Raw genomic sequence first — 13483 nt, 5'->3', positions numbered from 1 at the left:
GAATCAGAGCAACCTTAGACATCTATCACCTAAAGGAAACCGGCCGGTTTTCGGAAAAAGTGCTCGCGATAGTATACCACATCAACACCATCATTCAAGAATCCAGTTACAAAAAAATACACGTGATAGATGTCGAGCCTCTTTTTATGTACTTCACGGAGTACGAAAAAGCATCTTCTTCGGTCGGAACATCAACAGTCATGCAGGCATCGCGTAAGCGGTGTGCGCAAGAGGCGTACTTCAGTATTAGAAAATATATTTACAGACTGCACAGCCACCACAACCGTCCATGCAGACGAAGCGCGAAAAATATCGAGCAATAAGGACGTCAGGCATGTTTACACTCTCTTCTGCTGTTCACCACGGGCTTACAAGAGCGTTAAATCTGGGCACAGAAGCGAATGGAGAAAATCACTGTAGGTCTACTGCCCTTCCAAATAACTCAGGGGGCGAATCGCAGAAAAATTATTATGGATATAAACTCTCAAACCAGGACGGTGACACTCAAGATAATTATCAGAAAACTAAATCAATTCTCAATAATCAGGGTAGGAAACAGCAGTTCACCACAAGTATCAAGGTATTGGAAGTGGTAAGGGAATACCACGAGGATGAAACAGCTAGGACAACAAGAATGGAATGGAGTGCATTTGGCACGTACTCTCCGGCCATGAATAGCACTTTACCAATATCACCCAAGAGGAAAGTATATATAATAGTTCCATCTTGCCAGTAATCAAATACAAAGCAAAAGTGTACAGGATAATGAAAAGGCTTGTGATTAAATTCCGGACAATACAGCGAATCATAGAACGGTGAATTACAGCGGTAACGTTAAAAAAACATGAAGAGAGCTCAGCGGGTAAAGGAATAATTGCGAAATAATGATATGCTAGCTGAATCAAGAAGAGAAAATCGACATGGGAAGGGCATTTAATGCGAAGGGAAGATGACCGATGGTCCCTTATGATAACGGAGTCGATTTCAGGAGAAGTAAAACGTAGGAGGGGAGGCAGCGTGTCAGGTTAGCTAATGAGACTACATGGCATAAGCCGACCGCAGCTGGCACAGGGCAGGGCTGATTGGAGGTCAGTGGGCAAGGCCTCTGAGCTGCAGTGGACGAAGCTAGAGTGTTGATGATGAGGATGACAGGTACCTGCGAGCATTGAGTCATTTACAGTATCCGCCCATGTTTCCTACTTCCGGATGCTTCCAACCTGGTTTCCTTTTATTATTTGCCTGTTTGCAAACATATTTCAGTCACATAAATGTCTAGATGATTCGAAAGGCGCTTCCCAGCAAGAAGGCTGCATTTTCGCACCTTTTCTAACAACATAATGCATATTTATTTTAACTAAGCGCCATCACTGACTTCATCTTTCGCAGTGGTACACCGAAGACCCTAAAGTTGATCGAATGCATAAACTCAGCAGTCGGGTGAATTTATGAGCAATTAGTTTTAGAGGAGAGAAACTGTTCAAGGAATCAGCAGTGTGACATCCTTTTCCTTTCAGGAACATAGGTCATCAGGGAATTAAAAACATTTCCTTCCCATCTCTGGAGTTCGCACAGATAAAAGTGTTCGGGATACATTCGGTACATCTTGAAATTTTCATGACCTAATCTCTCCCATCTCCTCCGGTCGCGCAAGCAATGTAAAATATTCCATGAAAATATGTCTGGCTACAGGTCACGAAAGCAAGAGCGGTGAAAAACCGACGAACCAAATTATTTATACTAATGGAGTAATTATTCATTGGCATCCACCCAAGCGCAGCCATACGGCTACATAGGAAAGCTATACATCTTCCACAGAGACCGTAGTTAAAGAAAACTTCTTCCTAGTCCGGGGTTCGAGCCCGGGACCACTGCTTCACCGGAGGGAATCTTCGTTAGACGGTGGCGGGACCTCTGACCACTTAAATTAATTACGCGAGCTTCGACGAAAGCCAAAAACAATAAGTGAGAGTTAGTTAACCGTTCACAGCAGCAGGTAAAAGAAAAAAGTTTCCTCTCTGCCTACCCTCGAGTCCACTGTACAGCCAGGCACGTTTTTTTTTTTTGCTGAAAGTTCATTCCCTCTCCCAAGCTTGTAACACATCTGATGTGCGGCAGTAGCAGAGCAGACAGCTGGAAGCCTAAATTTTCTCTCACTTGTTAACACCACGTCTTTCGGTGGTGGCGGTGGTGAAAGACTCATGACTGCTACCCCCGTGGCTGTACGTCTTTCGCAATCCAGAGAAAAACGGGCGTGCCTTCCAGAGATTGCAGAGGCGCGCGTGCCGGCGAAGTTTCAGTCGACCGCCAAGGTATGTTGTGGTGAATACGAAATGCGAGGCATGCGTAGCTCAAGGGCGTGCCGGAGCAAATTTTAACTCGCGAATGGTAGGGCCGCCGTTCAGTGCCCAGACAACGGAATTGGCTGTTGAGCCGCCTGGAGGGGCACTTGGAGGGAGAGCGGCCCTTTCGTTCTTGCCCCTGCGGAGCTGAGGGAATCATGCACGGAGCGCAGCGTTGCACGGCGAATGTGGAGAAGAGGTGTATAGTTGGTGCACCCTTGACAACAGGGACAAGGACAACGACAAAGAAGCGATGAAAACACGGTGACGATGCTGATCTGGTTCTTTATTAAACACTCCTACCACAACGGGACGTCAGTACTCGACATCTTAAGAAGCTGGACCCGACCGTGGCATTCCGCGCAGTCATGCAAGCCTCCTCCATAGGTGGAGTTGGCCTAGCGCATTCTTTAGATCGCTCTGAGACTGCGGAGGCTGTACTCTCTGTATATGCGCACAAACGACTTGCGTTCCTTGGCGCGTTTCGAGAGTATTAGGCGCTTTGCCGGTGAGTTCGAAAGCGCTCCGGGCAACCCGGCCACTTCCTCGATTCTTGAGCAACACGGGGCTCGACCCGCGCTTAGGTGCACTCCTGTTGTGTGTTGTAGGTGTTTCGCTCTCTCTTCACCCATCATAACACTTTTTTTCCTACTACAAACTAGCAGGCTAAATGATATTTTAGGCCAAGCGAATCCTACCTCGATTTTGTACGTTAAGCAAAAAAGTGGACAAAAAGTAACACGTTCGCGTGCTGCTCAAGGCAGGCAAAAAATGCACACTACATTTTATTTCTTTGGTGTACAAAAGCTCGGGGGTTCCGAATAGAACAATGCAGCATAATACCCACCTATTTGTGCCTTCTTTGCGGACAGCTAACCCTGTCCGTCGGACAATATTGACAACGAGAAAATATAGATTCTGCTGCCAGTTTCATCTGCATCTGGTAACATGTGTTGCACTGTATGAACTGAGCCAGATTTGTCACAGTGTGGACGATGGCTAGTCCAAAGCAGTACGCGTACCGACAGCTGCTCTTGAAGGCGGCGTTCGGACAGAATGAACGGTGGACAGTAGCCATGTGGCCAATTAAGTCAGCGCGGAAGCCTCCGTTCCAGGTGCGAATCAGTTTAATATGCAGGATATTAATTACGAGGTGGTAAACTTCGTATAAGAGTACATTTTTGCCCTGCATATGCTACGTGCCTGACTTGTACTGTGCTCTGCGTTCAGTGTGGGACCCTTTGCAGGGAAAAAGGTGGTGAGCAAAGCACGCAGCCTATTAATGGTGGCATGGTCATGCATATTAGTTTATTATGAAATATACAAAATTTTACCTCTCTAGTGTTAGCGGTTCTCTAGAAGAAAGTGGGACTCATGCATCCCACCGCCCTGTGAAAAGCACGTGAAAAAGTATATCACCAGGTCATGCTGCTTGAAGATTTCATTTCACATCCCGAATACATTACCCCTCCATTGATCATCACCACAAGGTCGGGATTGCAAAGTACCATACAAACGCCTGTTTTCAGTCTCACCTCTCCCGAACTTCCGTTGAGTGGAACCGCCTTCTCCCCGATATTGCAGCCATTGAAGGTGACCAACATTTTCACGATTCACAGTTAACTTTGTATATTTCGGAGAAAGTTGAATTTGTGTTCCATTAACATTCGCTGTGTTGTACTCATTGTTTTGTTTTATACTATGTAAACCACTCCCCTCTGTAATGTCCGTGGGCATGAGGGTACAATAAATAAATAAATAAATAAATAAATAAATAAATAAATAAATAAATAAATAAATAAATAAATAAATAAATAAATATGTGTCCTACGGACTGCTCAGAGTCTGCCACATCAGAAAAAAATGCATTTTTGTCGTATGATCAGAACTTTATGTAGGCGTACGAACTACAAACGAGAAAACATTCAAAAACCTACTTTTTATGAAAAAAAAAATAGGCACGAAATGTTCATGCTAGATCCACTCGCTGTTCATATATGGGTAACAGACATTGGAATGCATGCAGCAGGCTAATTTTCGTTTAGAAAACGCAGGAATAATCGCACAAAGAGGCATTCTGCAGACTTTGCATGTGGATCGTGTTCTAACTTTTCTTGCTTTCGTCAAGCACGACCGGATTATAAACAAAAATAATAAAAATACAAAAGTAATATAAAACACAGACAAAATATCTTGCTAAAAAGTTGTGCATTACATGTTGCAAAAATTTTTGACGAATCAGTATGGGCAGGACCGAAAAAAACAACGCAAATAAGACAATTAAGAACTTTTGAACAATAAATAAACATCTCACACTCACTACTCATCATTTACCGGCTGGAGATCGCACCAAAATCCTTTATAAAACACGTCCAGCACAGGCGAGTGGAACAGTTCGTTTTAGATAGTATCTGCTGTCGCCAGGCGAACACTATTAAAACAAAAGCAGAAACGCTTTGGACATCCACGAGGTGATGTGAGAAGCATGAAAGCAATGGATGCAGTGGTTTTAGGCTCACAACTCGGAACATGGCGATGGAAAAAGTGGGACGTATGTGTCCCACTCTCCCACAAAGGGTTAAAGTGACCGATATGTACAGCTGGTCGGTGCGCTTCTGAGTGATTGCCTGAACTGTCTTAAGACCTTGTTGCAGTGTTGGTTATTGAGATGGTGCCCTTCATCGCTTTAATTCGAATTCCAAATCAAAGAGGCATTCTAATTTCATTTTAATTTAAAGTTAATCTCATTCAAATCAAATGACATTAGCAGCTAGTGTCATTAATCGGCTGCTACACAAGAACATTTAAAGCCCTTAGGTTCGAATGACGTCGCCATCGAATGTGTTTTAGCAACTCATTTATATTGGCATTCGATACGCAGATCACATTTGACATGCACACCACGTACGGAGCAGACACAAGCAACACGAAACAATAATGTGCGAACCACCACCAAGGTTAAAAATTTTATTTACTGAGTGTTGTTACCTAAAAAAAAGTTAAAGTTCCATGGAAAACTATTTTTACTGGAGGCTGTCGTGGATAGCTATTACTGTCGATCTCAGCAGCGACTAACGGCAGCGGCCGAGCGTTAATAACGGCAGTGCCCGCGACCGTAGACCATTTTGCGTTCTGTGCTTCTTGTTCGTTGGCGTTCCACGGGCGTTCTTCCACAAGAGAGTGCTTAAAGCTCTAAATGAGCGCCTCAGCTTTTGGATGTCAATTCCACACTCGGCGGAAGGTAAACTCAGGAGATATCCTGCCCATACATAACCCTGCGAGAAAAGTGCGGAGGAAATCACGAGTTTTTTTCTCGATTGGGAGGCCATTTTGTCCGGGCGCATCTTAGCAACGGCGTCATAGTTGTTATTTATAAACCGAGAGGCAGCAGCGAGTCGCGGCGTACCATGAGAGCTGCAGCGTAGGCGTGCTGTCATTAGCTGCTCAAGTTTCTCTTTTTGGCTGCGCTCACAGGCTGACCTCGACGCCGTTCAATCCTATCTCAAGGTGGAATTCAGTGCAAAACTGTCGTAGTTGCGTGCACAGGTTAAAACACGCTCGGCGACAACGACCGCACGGGCGTTTCGTCTACTGCGGCACTGCTCGGCGCCGTCGGGAGACCGCCACTGTTGACGGGCATTCGCGCTGATCGTTCACCACTGATTCAATACGGCGTGCGCTACAGTATGGTCGTAGGCGCACTGTGCGAATTTTTTTGTCTTGTGCATTCACTGTGCGTGTAGGTGCCTCTGCCTGTGCAGGCAGAGGCACCAGAGGCAGAGGCACGTCTCCGATCTCGGAGGCCATGCATGAGGATTATGAATACCATACATCAATGGAACTCGTCGCGGCTTTGAACCGTCAGTCCCAAGCATGCCGATCATTGCACCATGCTACGCGGCGCTGGTGTGGACCCTGTTTTTAGAACAGTGGCGGAAGAAAAAGGCCGCGGGCCGTATTAAAACTTCGTGCCAATTATTCAAAAAGTATGCGAAAAAATGAGAATTTTATCAGATTGTTTTGAATAATTTTGACCATGCGCTGTTTCACTAGTTCGAAGAATCTAATAGAAGGATATTCGATTCGTTATTCAAAATTTATTAGATATTCCATATTATAAATCACTATATTATATTTAATGGCATAACTGCTTTCCTCAAACCCTAATACATCATGCAACTTTTGCAGCACGAATTTCGCTAAGGGATATCCACAATCGCATAACTAATCAAACTGACACATTACATATCATAAGCATCGACCACCAAAACCTACTAGACCTCATTTTACAAAACTTTTCTGAAGCGCTCAATCATGTGTCACGCAAGAAACTCATTCGAAGGTTGGAATCCACATTAGGCAGAGGGCATATAAATAAGTGGATTGAAAGCTATCTAACAAACCTAGCGCAGTTAGTGAAAGTTGGCGACTAAATGTCGAGAGTGACTAACGAGAGCGTTCCAGCTCATATTTTATTTATTATTTTTATCAATGACCTATGTAGTTGAGTTCGTGCTAACATGAGATTTCTGGCGATTGCATACCGTACCATGAAACTAATTCTCCTGAAGATATATAGCACTTAACAATGCATTAAAATTGGTATCAGGATGGTGGTCTAATTGGCAAATTAGTCACAATGTAGAAAAATCAGGCTTCTTAAGAGTTGCCAGGAAAAATTATGCGTTCGAATACTCTTCGATGCTAAACAGTATCTCACTGCCGGCAGTTAAACATCATTAACACCTTGGTTTAGCCATAACCAACGATTGTAACTGGGACTGTCATGTGAACTCGGTTACATCACCGGCACTACAACGACTCTTCTCTCCAAAGAGAAGCCTACGGCATGCACTACCAGACATTAAATTGCTTTCTAATACCACTTTCGTCGGACCCACATTCGTATATTCAGATTACATTTACAGACAAACAAATATTAGAAGAATGCCAGGCAAAGCTATGAGTTATCTGCAGCGAGTACAGGCTGACTAACCCAAACATCTAATAAAGAGTGCCGGAATATTCACGCTATAATGACAGAGCCAGGCTTGTAAAGCAGAAATTAATTTACCTTTTCGCTCTGTTTTTGCGTAGAAATGAACGTCGCCCAGCTAGCCCTAATTGCCATTCTACTGAATATGAAACACACTTTCAGGGTTTACAATGTGAGTCATAATCATCACTTCCCTCTAACGCTTTTATGAGCATTGTGAATCTTGTGTATCTTGTATCATGTTATGGTTTTAGACAAATCGTTTACAGCTCTATGAAAGGTGCGGCGATCTGAGGCAATCAGGACGGCATGTGCCACAAAACGTGTTCCTCCTCGCTCCTCACCCCGCGATTAGTGACTCCATCACGGTGAAGAAAAAAGCACCAGTGTCCAGCTGCTGAGCGCAGGAGACTGTCGACTCGGCGGACGCCATGTTGGCGGATGGCAGCGCACCACTTCGCGGCAGGCCTCTGCAGTGAAATGCTCGCGGTACTTTCAAAGCACCATCCTTAACTACCTTTTCATTTAGTGCAATAACTGTTTAAAAAATAGTCGCAACGCTCCAAAAATAATTCAAGGCCTACTTGATTTCTTCCTTGGCCCTGTCTAGACGAGACAGGCTACCTTTCCCAGTGCTGTAAACCGCTTGTGAGGTGTCATCGCTGTCAGCCGGTTGCTATGGATGCCGGTAAATGAGCTAGCACTGTCCATCTATTAATGTACTTCTGCATTTTCATTGTTGTACGTTTAATTAGGATGTTCCCTTCCCGCAGAAATCCCGATCGATGTTGGCAATATTTCAAATAAATAAATAAATTATTAAGTAATTCAAAACCGAGTATATTAAGCTAATAAGAAACTTGACCATACTCTACAAGGAGTGCCACCTTCCCACCTTCGATAGAACAAAGACACTAAGAAAGTACAGTGCCAAGCATACGTCAGATATTTACAAGGCCTTCGTCATAAAAAAAATATATACCAAAAGCTCATCTCTTGGGCTATTTGACAAAGAGACAGCCTACCCTTAACAAGCACATAACTCGGACTTACAGCTGATTTATTATGAATTTCTCTTCCTCTAGTGAGCAACCTATATCTCTAATGAAAAGCATTTTTGTATCTTAAGAAACTATTTGTAAGCCACCTTATTTCCCTTCCACTTTGGTCGTTTTCGGAAGTGTTTTTCCGCTTTCAAATGGGACACTTTCCTCCCCACTCTTCGTCTAATATTTTTTTTTTGTTCTGCTTACGCCCGTTACTCCCTTTCATCGTTTTTCTGACCTTGAATCGCATTTCACGTTTCACTTTTGTAGCTTGCACCCATTCACACCGTCTGTGACGTTGCAGCGACTGATATATACCCCTCCTATGCAAATTAAAGGCAGTTGCTAGCCAGAGCCCGCATTGTCGCCAACTGGGTATCTCATCTTTTTTCTTTATTGCCATCTCATTCAAAATATCGCTTAGCTCCGGGTGCTCTTCAGACATTCTGCTCACGGATTCTCTCTAACTGGCCGAACATCAACGTAGTTCGCATGGCCGTCCTACTAACCCCATGTAGGGCGGCTGGAGGTGCTCGCGGGGCTGCACCTCCGGCATGCTTCTACAGACGCCAGTGACGAAGAACGAGGTAATGCTTATGCACAACGCACCTAAACATAAATACACAACTCGCGCATGCAAATGCACTCTCGGGTGTTCAGAGGCTAGAAGCAATTACTGTAGACGCATAAGCTGTCAACACCTTCCTTGAAGCCCAAGAATGTTTTGCAGGTTGCCGCAAGAGTCTGCAAACTCCAAGCGCAGTCTTGGTAACCTCCAAGACGACGTGCTTATGTGCATATAATGGGCCGGGAGGTCCTCACGGTTATTGCGTGGCGGGCACATTGGAATCCTGGATAGGTCAGTTTTCGAAAGAGAGTGCTTTATCTTGTCAGCATTCATATCATTCCCAAGTAGAGAATGCGGTCATCCCTGCCAAGGGTACAGGGCATGCGGAAGCCACAGCCCGAATCCAAACGGTGGGCGAGGGGGTATCGACGTTGCGAATCGAACCACGGGGTGCGCTGTGAGCACCACGCAGTTAAGGTCCCCCTATACTTTTAAAATTATTGACGGTCTTTAAACGCAGTAGAGGACACGAGTCCCGCTCTGTCATTTTTGCATGTGTTTACCACGAAAAGGAAAACGGACAGCGCACATACATAGCTCTCTGACATAAACTATTGATGCCTGAACTGCAGCAGCGCACTGCAGAGAAGGGGAAAGAATTGAGAAGGGAACTCAACAAGTAAGGCCGACTTTAACTCCGCCCCCCTTGGTTCTCCGGTCGGCTTCCTCCGGCATCAAGACTCTAGCTCAGAGCAATACGTTCCAGGTGATCCTGTCACGTCGATGTATTTATTAAGGGTCGACCGAAGTAAATGCCCTCACCAGCCCTACACGTCGCCCGAAGCCACACAGCACCACAGGTGCAATTGATGAGAAAATAAAGACGCATTTCCAGCCAATCGTTCAGGCCACCCCTGCGGTGTGGTGCAAAGGTCAAAAAGCATAATACAGCTGCGAATAACTGCTTTTCAAGCATCACGACTCCAAAGGTTTCAGCACCACTCGGTCGGTAAAGGCCACACATGCCCTATATGCCCACCTCACGCGAGAGCTGCCCGCAGAGCGGCCAGTTATTCGGCACAAAGAGTGCCGTCCTGCGGCTGAGGTTCGCTGACATCGTGGTTAATGGAACCGAGGCGCGTGGATGCCAGAGCAGAGCGCCATCAGCACGCAAGGTAGAGGCTGGAGTTATCAGGGGATCATAGCTAGCCCTGGGCTTTCTTCTTGACCCCGGGTGCCATCGTAGCAATGCGCCAGTGAGCAAACAGCTTGGGTTACAGTAAAGAGACGATTCGGCTGGGGTATCACTCCAGCCGAACCACTGGCGGAAACTGGAGGCACATGAATGCGACGCTTCCCCTGCACAATCAGCACTGATATAAGCGCTGGCTCTCTGTTACAATGACTGCAGTAGAAGAGTTCTAACGAAGGGCCGGGCAAGCTTCGAGGTATATCGCACTGGTTGATGAGATACCCAGTGGGTCATCACGAAAACACACACACAAAAGCACACACACACAGGCGCGATAGATCACGCTAAGTCAAAGCGATCGCAACACATTTTTCAAGTCGAAGACTGAAGGTCCAAGTGCATCGACGCCGATAAGCGTTAGGAGTGGTGAAGACGAAGAAATTTCTCGGGGCCTGTCCTCCACAATGGATGACAATTAGCCCACATTGCAAGGCCCGGTGCAACATGTGGTCATTTCATGCTTGCCTCTTCTTGTCAGTTTTCTACTACATTTCCTGCTTGATAAACTAGAAAGCGCACCTTCAATTCTTTGTGCTTCAGTAAACTGAAAATGTGTAAAAAAGTGGCAATTTTGGCTATGCGTTTTCTTGTGCCTTTCTAATTTCTCGATCCATAAGTTAGTTTAGGTGTTTTTTTTCTGACATCGCGGAGTTCAGATGGAGTAGACTGTTTGGCCCACAGGTAAAATAAATCCACATGAGCTTATGCTCGTGAAAATGAACAACGGGTCAAAGTGAAAGTGATGCCTCGTACTGTTGTCGGCAAAGCGAAATATGTGCCTGGAGATACCGAGGCACTCCATCACAGGCCACGTAGTGCGCGAGAAAACGAGAGTAAATGTACTGTTTTTGCACATGCCCTAAGCGCAGATAAGTCTCAAGGCATGAAACGCACAAAAAAAGAAGCAACGAACAATGAACCAGTGCGTAAAATGCAACAGAACATAGCGCCCGTTTCGCACAGTTTACTCCGCGTTTCTTGTCTTTTATACTCTTTCCTGCATCATGAGCCGAGCTCTGGTTAGAGAGCGAAAGCTGTTGTGTATCGGGCAACTAGACGTGGGTTGGCTTCTGTAACGTTGAGTGCGTCCCACACACTGTAAGGCAGCGCGCCCACCCTGCCACCCTGGAAGGTGGCAGTTAATGGTTGATCGCGAAAGGTTGGTCACCCAATGAACGCTGCGGCCTATTGCTGCAGTGCCGCGTGTCTGCCACAACGTTGTCAGCGCTAATGCATGCAGCCCACATCTCTCTCTCTCTCTCACCACCGCCACTACCACAAAGCGTATTGAGGCGTCCACTGACCCAAGACAGCTATGCGCCCTTCATTTCCTCAAGATCATCGGCGTCTAGAACGTTGTCAACGCCAACGCCAATAAACACAATGAACGCCGACAGCTTTCGTTTTGTATATCCTGAATCAGCTGAGCTAATTCCAATTTATGTTTTCAACTTCCTGTCACGGGGCATCAGATCCAACTGCAGCAAAACTTGGATGCGTAAAAAATAAAGAAAGGAGAAGCTGAATGTTGCGAAAATGTGTATTCTGCTGCATGTGTATGGATGACCGGGAATAGCTCCTTTCCTTCAGAGATATTCTCCTGAACTCGCCTATTCGATAGCCGCACAACCAGCACTGTGCGGGTACGAATGACATTTTTATTTATTTATTTATTTACAAGATACTGCCGCCTCAGTCTTGGGCCTTTGGCAGGAGTGGGCAGTGCGATAAGCTCGAACAAAATGAAGAGCATAAAAAGCACTGCAAGAATTCAATTAAAGAACAGCAATACAAATACTACAAGGAATATTTCGCTCAAAACGGGTGCAGAAGTTGTCACTCTAAAAGACAGGATCGTTGCAGGACTTGGTCTTTTGGCTTTTGCAAGCTCGTTGGCACGACAAAACGCTTGCGAGGCCAGAGCTTCGGGCGGCCGCTCATGTATATAGGCTTGGTGGCGTTCTCCGACTCCGCAGTGGCGTTGCCCGAATGCGGCTGCAGGGCACGCACGGGTATCAGCGGCTGTTCTCACTGCGCGTACGTGCCGCCCCCCCCCCCCCTCCCCCCGGCTCCAGCAGGAGGAGGGCGCTTACCCAACCACAGGCGACCCACCCGGCAATTGACCGCATCTAGCGGTGCACCCTCCTTTGCGCCCCATTAAGAAGTGAGCGTCGCGTCCTGAGGACGCCAACAGTGACTTTTCAGCGGTGTGAACGGCAGGGGCTTGCAAACGTGCATCGAGAAAAAGGAGGGCCCCTCCCACCGCTGTTCATTAAATAAAGTGCGCGCCGGTGTGAGCGGCCCGGTCACGTCCGGCGAGTTCAGCGACCCTTGTTTCGGGACGCGCTTGGGTCAATGAACATGGAAATTGGCGCATTTTGATCGACCGCTCGCCTGGTGAAAGCGGCCATCCCAAATGGTCTGGAAACGCACGCCCATGCGGTCGACGTATTCGTACTGCTTATGCCATACAATAACCCAGCAGAACGTTTTAAACTTGGTGCTGTGCAGCCAAGTCGCGAGGTTGGACCAGAAAGTAAATAGACCGTGCTTTTGGCACCGGTGACTCATTAAAATGCCCGGCTGCGTCGGAAACAAATTGAGTGACCATGCCTGACTACCAGGACGGGCACTCAAGCTGAAAGCAAAGCGCAAATATTTTTACAGTTGAGCTAATCTGCACACAGCGGCAGCCTGCAATTTGGTTCCATTGTCACGAACTCCCTAAATATCCTCGTAGAGCTGCATGCTTGTCATTAGCTGACACAAGTATTTGTTTCAGGCCGGGTGCTTATTCGCACGCTTTCCCCATACGTCATTTCAGGAAAAGTGTGCAGATTTCTATATGTTAGTGTAACAACCTGGATTACAAGGCAACGTAGAGCGCAAAGTGTTGTGAGAGCGTCAGTCTATATAGGAGTTCATCATCATCAGCCTTACTACACCCACTGCAGGGCATAGGCATCTCCCATGTCTCTCCAATTAACCCTATCCTTTGCCAGCTGCATCCACCCTTTGCCTGCAAACTTCTTAATCTCATCCACCCACCTAACCTTCTGCCGCCCCCTGCTACGCTTACTTTCTCTTGGAATCCACTCCGTTACCCTTAAGGACCAGCTGTTATCTTGCCTTCGCATTACATGCCCTGCCCAAGCCCATTTCTTTCTCTTGATTTCGACTAGGATGTCATTAACCCGTGTTTGTTCCCTCACCCACTCTGCCCGCTTCCGATCTCTTAACGTTACACGTATCATTTTTGTTTCCATGGCTCGCTGCGTTGTC

This window comes from Amblyomma americanum, chromosome 1 (genome assembly GCF_052857255.1).
Source record: "Amblyomma americanum isolate KBUSLIRL-KWMA chromosome 1, ASM5285725v1, whole genome shotgun sequence".
Classification (NCBI taxonomy): domain Eukaryota; kingdom Metazoa; phylum Arthropoda; class Arachnida; order Ixodida; family Ixodidae; genus Amblyomma; species Amblyomma americanum.
This window is presented reverse-complemented; position numbering follows the sequence as displayed.